Genomic DNA, 10,670 nt, shown 5'->3' with positions numbered 1-10,670 from the left:
AGCGTTTGGTTGTGGTCCAATGCATGCCTATCTGATTTAAAACAAAAATAAATTAGATAGAACTATATTGTGGGCTTATACACAATGTGTTTTTCTTACAAATAACTAAGTTAATGTTTGAAAAAAATTGTTACGTTTGCAAAACATTTAATTAAGAGCTGTACAATTACAGTACAGTTGTCTGAATTGTGGAGTCAGACATTCCCCCCTAAATTAAGATAAATTCCTAGGATATACACACACGCGCCTACATGCACATATATTAGATATATGTGTATGCGTTCTTGCCACATTTCAACATAAACAAAACAAGAGAAAACCCAATGCAAAAATAATGTTTACCAACCTCTATTTTCGGGCAGACTAACAGCAAGTTTGATAAAGCAAAAATTGAATTTTCGGATTGTGCTCTCACTATTGGCCACAAGGTGGCACTGTTGAGCCATGAATGTAGCACCATTTTGAGTCGACGTTTACAGTGGCATTTTATTTTTTGTGTGTGTGTATGTATTATTCATTCATTCATTTAGTTTACACAAAAAAACATAAATTGACACAAATTCAATAACGATTACTACTACGATATTTTTAATGTAAATGTAACATTTTCTACTTTATGATTAAAAATGTAATGCATTCTATTATGAAATTGACAGTACGACACACCAAAAAGAGCCCGTGAGCAGGTTTTACATCTAGATCAATCCTTTTGATCTCAGTTTTCTACATGTATGAATTGTAAATGTACAAATCCCTTTAGGTAAGGAGTAAGAGCAGATCTAGTGATATTTTTACTAGAGTTGTTGAGGATTTTTTAGTCTCTTGATGCTCCATCTCAACTCTGGTCTCATCTTCTGTCCTGTGAACACAATCACAATTTCGTGAAGGCCCCACTGTACTTAGATCCACACTTCACTTGTAAATGCAGCACTTAAAGTGGCACTAAAACTTTATTTATTTATTTACATTTTATTTTATTTTATATATTATTTATTTTTTTATCTTTAATAACATTTTACCAGGTTTGCACAACAATTTGTGTTAAAAGTGCCCGGAATGTCATTTTTCAAGCTATTTTAGTGGGGTCTTTTTTTTTTTTTTTTTTTTTTTTTTTTTTGTTAGTTCTGCAGTATTTCGGTTCATCATTAATGTGCAGCTGACTGGGTCTAATTTGAATACTTTGCTCTAATTGGTGGCTTGATATACAAACTCCACTGGTCATCAATGGAGTATGTATATCGGTGGGAAGGTTGTGGGTGTTGGCAATGCATGTGGTGACTTTAAAACACGCTGTACAAATCTTGAACGCATCCAATATTTTTAAATAGGCCTTTTAAGTATGGAACTTGGAAATACACATCAGCTTCTCACGCTTTCATTTTAGAGGATCAGAGGGTGGTGCTTTTGCTTTTTTCTGACTTTTTGTTGGTGTTTCTCCCTCAACGTTCCTTATGGATCAGTTTAATTAATTTATTTAATAATTAGTTTAATTTGTCCATTGAATATGGTACGACTGGTGGAGGCTCTGTTGTACAGTTAACGTCTTTAGTGGGGCAAACTGAAATTGGCTCACCATTTTGGCAGTGCTTTCCGGTGTTTCATGCTCCACATCTTCAATTCTTGGTTCTCGCTCAGTAGTTGCTGTTGCCTTTGAAAGCTTAGGTTTGAAAAAAAAAAAAAATACTCTAACCATCTTGCATGGCCTCAGATGGCTAAGCAAAGCAAATGACCGTCTCTAAAGTGCTAGGCACATGATCTGTTCATAAAATAATTTTGACCCATAATTTAAAAAAAAACTTTTTTTTTTTTGTTCATTTCATTGTTTTTTGTTTGTTTGTTTGTTTGTTTTTTTTTTTTTTTTTTTTTTTTTTGTTGTTGTTGTTGTTTTATTGCTTTACAAATTTTATAGACATTCTACCTGCAAAGTCTTCATTATAAATTCACATATAGGAAAGTCAATTACATGCAATGACATTTTCCACCAGGTGGGCTATATACTTGTGGCTGCATCATATGAAAAAGAAAATGCATTTGCCTCCGTTTGGGCCACATAATTGCACACAGCACCAATGAAGAGAAGTTAAAATGAAACGATGCAGGTGAAGAAACAATATTATGAGTACAACTGATACAGTGTGAGCACTGTCAGTTTGCGTGTGTGCTCTTTACACTCACGCATACAGTGAATTTTTAGCTATCACAAGAGACATAAAGATGTCAGCGTTATTTGCATAGGCTCACGTTTTATACACCATTATTCAAAGAACACTCATACACCGCATTAATTCACCAACTATGTAAGGTCACAGTGGCACCCCTACTTTACGTAGTAGGTGAATCCATTGGTGTCCTGTTTACAAAGAAAGTTAGCCTGACTTGTTCTGCTTACTAAAGGGAAGCTAAATTCCTTCGTTAAATCTTGTAAGCGCTACAATATGTTTTAATCAATTACGCATGTAATATACAGTATTTAAAGTGCGTACAACAGGAGATAAAATTCTTAAATAGGATTATTACGTGAATTAAAATGATATTTTGAGATGATTCGACTATATACAACAATTTAGCAAAGTGCAGATGACGAGAAATTAGTCTTTAAATCTGCCGGTTAGCCACGCCTATCATTATAGGGCTCTAGCATCCCCAACATGTGGATGACGTCAGCGGAGTCACGATTTCATCTGATTTAGTATGCAGCCCAGTGAGGGGGAATTATTCACAACGAGGAAAACACGACAAAGAGAGCAGCAAAATGTTATTGTTTCATTCTATCTACTCCTATATTTTTACAGGATATTCTTTTTATCCAAGTATTTTTCCCCAATAGCTAAATAAATGGCTTGAGAAGGACCAGTCAGCCCGTTGAGGGGGAATTATTCAGAACGAGGAAAACGTGACGAAGAGAGCCGCAAAATGTCATTGTTTCAGTCTGTCTACTCCAATATTTTTACAGGATATTCTTTTTATCCAAGTATTTTTCCCCCAATAGCTAAATCAATGGCATGGTCATGAAAAATAACAGTCTTGTGGTAAATGGAATATGAAATAATAAAAATGCATTTATTCAAGACGACATGGCAAAATTACTCCATAATGGTCAAAACTGTCGACGTCACCTTTACTGTCGCACCTCCCGAACGATATTTTATGCCACCTAAATCGGGCTTATGTCATTTCCCTTCCCCAGCTTCGGAGAATGTAAACAAACCAAGAGGCGTGACAGCTAGCCGACATGTTAACCCGAACCAAGTGATGTTTCAAAGTCTTCGAAGCGGAAATGGTAAATGGTAAATCACACATAACTAGCCCGGATCACTTCACATGAAGACTGGGTTGTCGATAGTCTTCGCCGATCGGCAAACCGCCCGGCGGAGAGCAATTTACAGCTCGTTCTCCTGCTACTACGGACAGGACAGCTTGCCGAGGAAGCATCTGGACAATGACTGCTGAACAAACCGGCCGACGTCGGAGGAGCGTGTAGCTGCCAAATGGTCAACACGAATATGGCAAAATAATGCTTTACTACATGGCGAAGTCGTAAACAGTGAGAGACTCAGTGGAGGAGGGCGGCTGCAGTTGTTGTGCAGCTAACATGTGCAGCTAATGTGTATAAGGAGAGCTTTTTACATGCCCATCCATGATCAAACGTAAGTAGTATTTTATCTAAAGAAAGTTTGTAGTGTTTACTTTGTAATCGCTGTATTCTTGGCTATTTTTAACTCAAAGTTGCAATTTCTGATCGGTCGGAAAATTTGACAGAACACCGGGCACATGAAGAGGGGAATAAGCCGAGTATAGTGCTCTCTCGCCGGTCGTCGGCCGAGGGAGACAAGGAGCATGTCAGCCACAAAATGCAAGCCATCTACATATTAAAATGATCCCAGTATTTGACATAATACAAAACACGATGTTTACTCACTTCCTCCTAAGTCCCATGGTCCCACAGTACTAGGGCTTGTTTTGGCCAATATCCACCGGTGAATGGGAACCTTTTGAAATCCCAAAAAGGCGCACACGCCTCTTCCTCCTACAGCAAGATTTTTCTGCAGCCGTTGGCTGGCGTGATGCGTAAAATAAATGTATCATTCCGCAAAATCAGCTGAATCCTTAGTCCTTCTCATACAACAGTATGGCTGTATAGTGAAGAGGACTCCTTCCTCCGTACACGTCACAGCGCCCTCTTTCTCAACTCGAGACTGTTGCCGGAAGTCACTCATTTTCATGGCGCGGGATTCAAAAAACTAAATAAATATAGAGATCGCTTCAACACATATCCAAGCAGTTCATTTTATTCAGGAGCATAAAATACCGCGTGTATTATGAAATAAACATGCTTTTTCGTGTCTCAGGCACTTTAAAACTGAGCTGCATCCAAGGGATCAAGGCTCTAGAGCTGCAGGTTGCTGACACCTGGGGTAATGTAAATTTCCAAATGTAATTGATCAATGTCTCAGTGTGCTCGAAGAACTTCAAGAAATACAACGATGTGAAAATATTATAAGCCGCTAGACCACTTGACTCAATGGCGAAAAATGTCATGGGCTGAGGGTGACTGTCTTGCTAGATGGTTTGGAACATAAATCTGCAGTTCTGTTAAGCCTATAAGCAAGGACAGAACACCCCTGGCCAATCATAGGGTTCTTTTTTTTTTTTGCATAAATACTGTACACTGTGCGATTTTGGAAAATAACGTTTCAAAAATATTTTCTATTGACTGAAGAAAGGAAGAGTTCAGTTTGAAATGAATAGAATAGCATGCGTTAATCATGAGCATGCGCTCGAGCGTGTGAATCTAAAAGGTCACAGATGCTATTAACATTCATTATTCTTGGTTAGGTAAACGTTATCAACACATCGAGTCATGAAAAACCAAAAATGCAATGTGAAACCTCCTTTGGTAGGCTTGTGTGTACTAGACCTGAGTACCTGAGAAGCATTTAGATTTAATGGTACAGTTACCTTTAGGTGAAATACTGTTGCTCAAGTATTTTACTATGCAAACCGGTTTCTCACACCTCTGATATTGGAGAAAATATTACAACAAATGGCACTACTAATGAGCACAGCCATTTTGTGACGTCAGATATACAGTACCTAGGCACATATCCACTGATAGATTGCTATTGCATGTACAACTTGAAGCATGCGTGAACACCAAACTTTGCACATTCGGATCCTATACCAGCAAATTTACCCCTGATTATGGGTTTTAATGATGTCACAAGGAAGGGTGGGGAATCAGGGATACTCGCATTTGATTGGCTAAAATAGTACCTGCGTTGATAAAATGTCAGCCCACACAAAGAGCGGCCGCTTCATAGAAATACTGGATCTTACTGATGTTTTTCTTCACTATTATACATCGGAAAAATGAATTTTTGTGTTTGTTCGATTTTATTAAACAAGATTCTGCTGGCATCACTGGCATGATTAGATAAAGATGTTGTCTGTCTCTAAGTTTTACCGCAACATTTCTTTGTACATACAGCACAATGCAATGCAGTTTAGTTTGTCACATAAGACGTGCTTGCCAGTTTAAAATTATGCTAGTTCAATAAAGTGTTTTTCACTGGTGTTGTTTTGCCTCTCAGAGTCATTGCCTTTTTTATTGTTCCCAGTTGAAAAGTATTGTGGAGTGAATTCAGTGCCATAACATTCCCAAAGCAACACTTGGCTGAAAAAAATCTGAGTTAACTCTGGACTAAATTCACGTGAAACGTAAGTGACTTTAAAGTACAGAAAAGTAGTTTTGAGCCTGTTCGCAAGTTGTAACCCATTTTCTCTCATTGTGGGGATTGCACCTGAACAGATGAAGGTTCTAGGAGTGCAGTGTGATGGGTCACTTGTGGCAAAGTATGACACAGTGGTGCTTGCAGAGTTAACTTAATTCATACCTGAAGCAATACCCCAGCTTCGTTTGGAAGAGTGTGTGTGTTCGAGCAGCTGTTCTTTGTCATGAATGTAATTTTTTAAAATCACATCAGGGTCATCTCAAAGCTGATTAAACCTAATCCATCCTGTGTCTCAAAAGAACCATACCCCAAACATCAATGAACCTTTTGCCAAGAAAAGATGCCAACAATTTAGTTCGGAAAAAATTGCATATTCAAGATTGAGCATTTTGATGTATTATTTCCTACTCCAAAGCACGTCTTTATGTATATGTTGTGGTGCCAAAGGGAAGGAGACACAGGATATGTATTGGAAAATACTGATCCTTATACAAACCTACTGATCATTAAATAAATAAATAAATGAAACAGGAAGGGAGAAAGTATGAGTACCAAAACCAAATTATAGATAATAAAGGGCCTATTAGCGCTGGAACGGTTCACAAAATCTAAAGTTTGTTCCATATCTCACTTTTGAGCTCGCAGATTTTTGTCCAGTTTGAGTTGAATTTAATTAAGGGGATAAACAAGGTTTTGTTCAAGTGCATCCCAGCAGAAAGAATCTTGTTTCACACTCTGAGGGGAAAAACTGAGGTTCATTTTTACTTTTTTTTTTTTTTCAATAAAATTACATTTTTACAGGACAACGTGAGCAGACACTTTTAAATGCCAGAACTGTTTTAACCAATCAAATGCATGTATTTTTCAGGATCTCAGTTGAACCCAAGATTTCCTAGTCTATTGTGATGACGAAGTTTTCGTCTGAGTCACTTAAATAGTTGTATATAGGGCAGCTATCAACTATAGGCCCTACTCACCAACGTCACAGAATGACGTGTCGCTGTATCCGGCCGCTGTATTGTCCGTCTTTGTTTATCCGTATTCTCAATGGTTTCAATTTGTCGTGCAATTTATAGTGCAATTCATGGAAGCCCCGGTGCTTTCAGACGCTGTAAACTCATTGGATTGGATTGGTTTCTTTCACTTGGTACCAGCTAAATATTATTCAAAATGTAATGATGGTGGAAGAAATAAGCATCTTGAATTTGAAACTGTATGTTGTCGGCAATTAGCCTTGCAATGATCTTAATTGTGGCTCTCAGCCCAAAACCGTCTAAATGTATATTAAATGCATCTTACCAGATATAAAATGACTACTACATAGTCTGTGGTAATCGTTTGGAGCCCAGTTTTCTCGTCGAATTGCAGCAGTCCATCTCGCTCTCCTCTCCGGGTCTCTCGGAATACGGTAGAACTTCAAGTCTCTCCGTCTATCTTCTCTGTTATTGCAACCAACCGCCACACACGCCTTCACCATTTTGATTATTAATGTTAACGAGCAGAAAAACACGCCATAATAGGAGGAATTTACGTAGCGGTAATGCTAAAATCCGACGAGTAGACGGACAACATGGCGCGGAGGCGTGGTTGTGACGTCATGTGAGTAGGGTCTATTGAAGTAATCAATTAATCTAGCAATTAGACTACACCAGGGAGAGTGGTGTGAGCCCTATGGCACACGTTTTAATAAGTATGTGGATTGCATTTTGTGGGTGACAATGCTCCCTCTCCACCGACAAGGCAAGAGTGCCCACCTCCCTCGGCCGACGACCGGCTAAAATCCGCTGAAATCGCTCATTCTCTAACATCATCACCAAGATGGAGGCGCCAGAGCGCTGTAATGACAGGAGGAGCTAAACAGCAGATTTAAAGACGCATTTCTCGTCATCTGTGCTTTGCTAAATTGTTGTATATAGTTGAATCGTCTCAAAATATGATTTTAATACCAATAATAATTTAAGATTTTTTTTTGTCATGTCATTTGCAATTTAAGGCTTTTTTCAGTACGTTCTTCCTGTATGCATCTAAACAAAACAAGCTGAAAGCGCAAGGTAGTACATAGGGTGTCAAATTGCCATTGGTAGACGTTTCGCTGGTGTAGATATTTTGGCAGAACAACAGTATTAACAAGGAACATTTGTAACAAACAATATTCTTATGAACAAGAATTTTTGCGTAAAAACAATGTGAGCATTGAACTGCTCAAAAGAAGTGATCCCTTTATAAGAGGAATGACTTTACAAAGTTCAGCTGCAGTTATTTTGTTATCCAGAGGCGATGAGGGTTCTCGAAAAAAATTTTTTTTGAATGTCGATGCATCGGCTGCTTGCCTCCTTCTTTTATGTTTCGCTCTCTCCGCGTGACGTTGTATGGCTGTTTTGACCCCACTGCTCATGTACACGTCACACCGGCAAAGTGTGCTGGTGGGTTGCATCACATAAACGAAACCGCTTCCCATTTTCTTTAAGACCCGGACAAATAGCGTCCGGCTCATGGGTTGTGAATGTCCGTCTTAAAACTGGACAGGTGGTCACCCTCTACTGGCTGGCAGTCCTTAATCTCCAGCACAAAGAATTGTGGTACAACTGAAAGTGTTGTGCATAAACGAGTTCAATGAACGATCGTTCACTAACACTCATATTTTGGGAAAACACGAACTGAACGCGTCATGTTTCTGTCTCATGAACGTTACTGTGAATGCGCCCATTCTGGTGGTTGTGAGCAGCATTCATAAAAGATAGTAAATAGGTAGATAGGCTAAAAACGCTATAAAAAGCTAACCTTAATAACGGACATCTATCCAACCTGCCTGTCATGGCTGTGTTGTTTGAGCCAATACGATAGCTTTTGCTCCAGCAGCTTTTATGGCAGCGAATAAGCATTCTTTTGCATTCAGTTGGACTCTCAATATTATCCAAAGGTGCTAAATAAACAAGTTACATCATAAACATACATGTGCGTCACGAATACAGGATAAAAAAATGCTTGGCAGCACGGGGAAGATGTTAACGGTGAAAGAGCGGTGTGCAGTCGCGTTGAGCACAGCCACATGGTGGGATGTGCATGAGGAGAACTTTTCTTCGTGTGTACATATTATTTTCTTTATGGCAAGCTTTATAGCGAGTTTTAGGAACAGGTCAGTACCGACGCGGATTTGAAATTGAATATGAAGATGATTCTGACACATTTTCAGCGTTAAAGTGATTAAAATAATTGCTGTCTGTGGTTCTATCGACTCTCAATAAAGCGTAATAATTGTTTTCAGCAATTATTGGGGAAAAGAAAGAACAGAACAACAAAACTTCATTTTTTTCTAACCATGAACCTTTTAACTATGACCTAAACAGTTCATTTTAAAATTTGAACTATTTATGTAGATTATTATTATTATAGACTATTTATGTTATGTTAAGTTAATTTCGAGGTATCTGTGGCAAGGAAAACGGGCTAGAATCAAATTCAAAATGCTGCAATTAAGTAAAAATAAAGTTGGAATGGGACTTCCGAACTTGCAAGACTATTATTACTCAGCCCAGCTTAGACCTTTAATTTGTTTATATTCCCCAACGTACAATGCAGGCTGGAAAGAAATTGCATGTACAACGCTGAAGGGAATTCCAATGTCTGCTTTGATTGCAGACATTGTATTGTGGCAAGGTTTGAACACTGCAGGTGGCAACATGACCCATCATTTGCTGCAGGTCTGGCAGAAGATCTACAAGAAATGTAAAATTGAGAATTCATTGAAAAAGTTAAGATGGTGTGCTTTGGACACCAAATAAAACGGATAACAGGTTTAAAATGTGGATTTCAAAAGGTCTGATTTCATATCACTCATTCACACAAGATGGTAAGTTTCAGGATTTTGAAACCTTGATATAAAAAAAAAAATGGACTGGGAAAAGATCATTTTTACAGATACCTTCAGGTTGGACACTATTTTTACCATGATGCAACAAAGAACCTAACTAGACAAGAAATTCTGTTCTACGAGAAATTGTAGATCTCTTCAACTCGAAGACCTGTAATAAAATTATTTCCAAATTGTATAAAATTATTGGGTCGACAAGGATGGTAAATACTCATGATATGAAACAGAAATGGGAAGGGGAAGAAAATATGCAACTTGATTAAAAAAAAAAAAAAAAATTGGGAGAACGTGCTAGTTGCAACGGACCACAACGGGCTCAAATGTATTGCGCGAATTCTGCTGGAAAAATATTATGAGATACTTTATAACCCCAGTCCAAAAACAACACCTGGGTAAAGAAAATGCCTGCTCGAGAGACTGTGGAACAAATGGAGCGCACCACTCACGTATATTTTATTACTATTTTATTTTTACGTTATTACACCCTACTGGACTGAAATGCATGCACACTTGAAGAACATTTTCGGGCAATACATCTCTTTTAAATGCGAATGTTAGTATCTGGGTGATTTGAAGCTTGAAAATTGGAAGTCGATGACAAAAAACTGTTGAAGATTTTATTAGCAGCACTTAAGAAATGTATTACTAAGGAATGTCTTAAAAAAGAGTCACCCACTATTGAGGAATAGATAGATATTATACATGATGTTTACCTCATAGAGAAGCTGTCATTTTCTCTTAAACTTAAGATTGATACATTTTATCTGATATGGTCCAAATGGACAGAGTACATGAAACGAACTAGAATGGATTTCAAGTGACACTCAAAAGAGAAAGTACCTCCTAATTATGTTGGTCCAAATGTTTTAAGTTGTTTTGCGGTTTTTTGTTTTTTTTTTTCTGAATTATGATTTTTTTTCTTTGTTTTCTTTAAAAGAAAAATGTAATGAATCGAGAAATAGATTATCCATACCGAAGGAATCTGACCTTCTAGCCAAACCGCCAGAATCGCGCCAACCGAACCGCCAGACCCGCGCTGGCGCAGCTCCAACCACCCGGGCCGGCAA

At 38.1% G+C, this 10,670-nt stretch overlaps 1 protein-coding gene across 1 annotated transcript in view; it reads right to left on the bottom strand.

Moving 5' to 3' along the window:
• Positions 1–664: 664 nt before the first annotated feature.
• Positions 665–10,670, bottom strand: part of dynlt2b (dynein light chain Tctex-type 2B) — a 42,070-nt gene continuing 32,064 nt past the window's right edge. The window contains exon 6 of the mRNA XM_057840036.1: positions 665–859. The gene's annotated coding sequence lies outside the window, so the exon portion shown is untranslated. The remainder of the gene's footprint in view (positions 860–10,670) is intronic.

This window comes from Corythoichthys intestinalis, chromosome 7 (assembly GCF_030265065.1).
Source record: "Corythoichthys intestinalis isolate RoL2023-P3 chromosome 7, ASM3026506v1, whole genome shotgun sequence".
NCBI classification, from domain to species: domain Eukaryota; kingdom Metazoa; phylum Chordata; class Actinopteri; order Syngnathiformes; family Syngnathidae; genus Corythoichthys; species Corythoichthys intestinalis.
The sequence above is the reverse complement of the archived record's forward strand: the minus strand, read 5'-3'. Positions and strand labels throughout refer to the sequence as shown.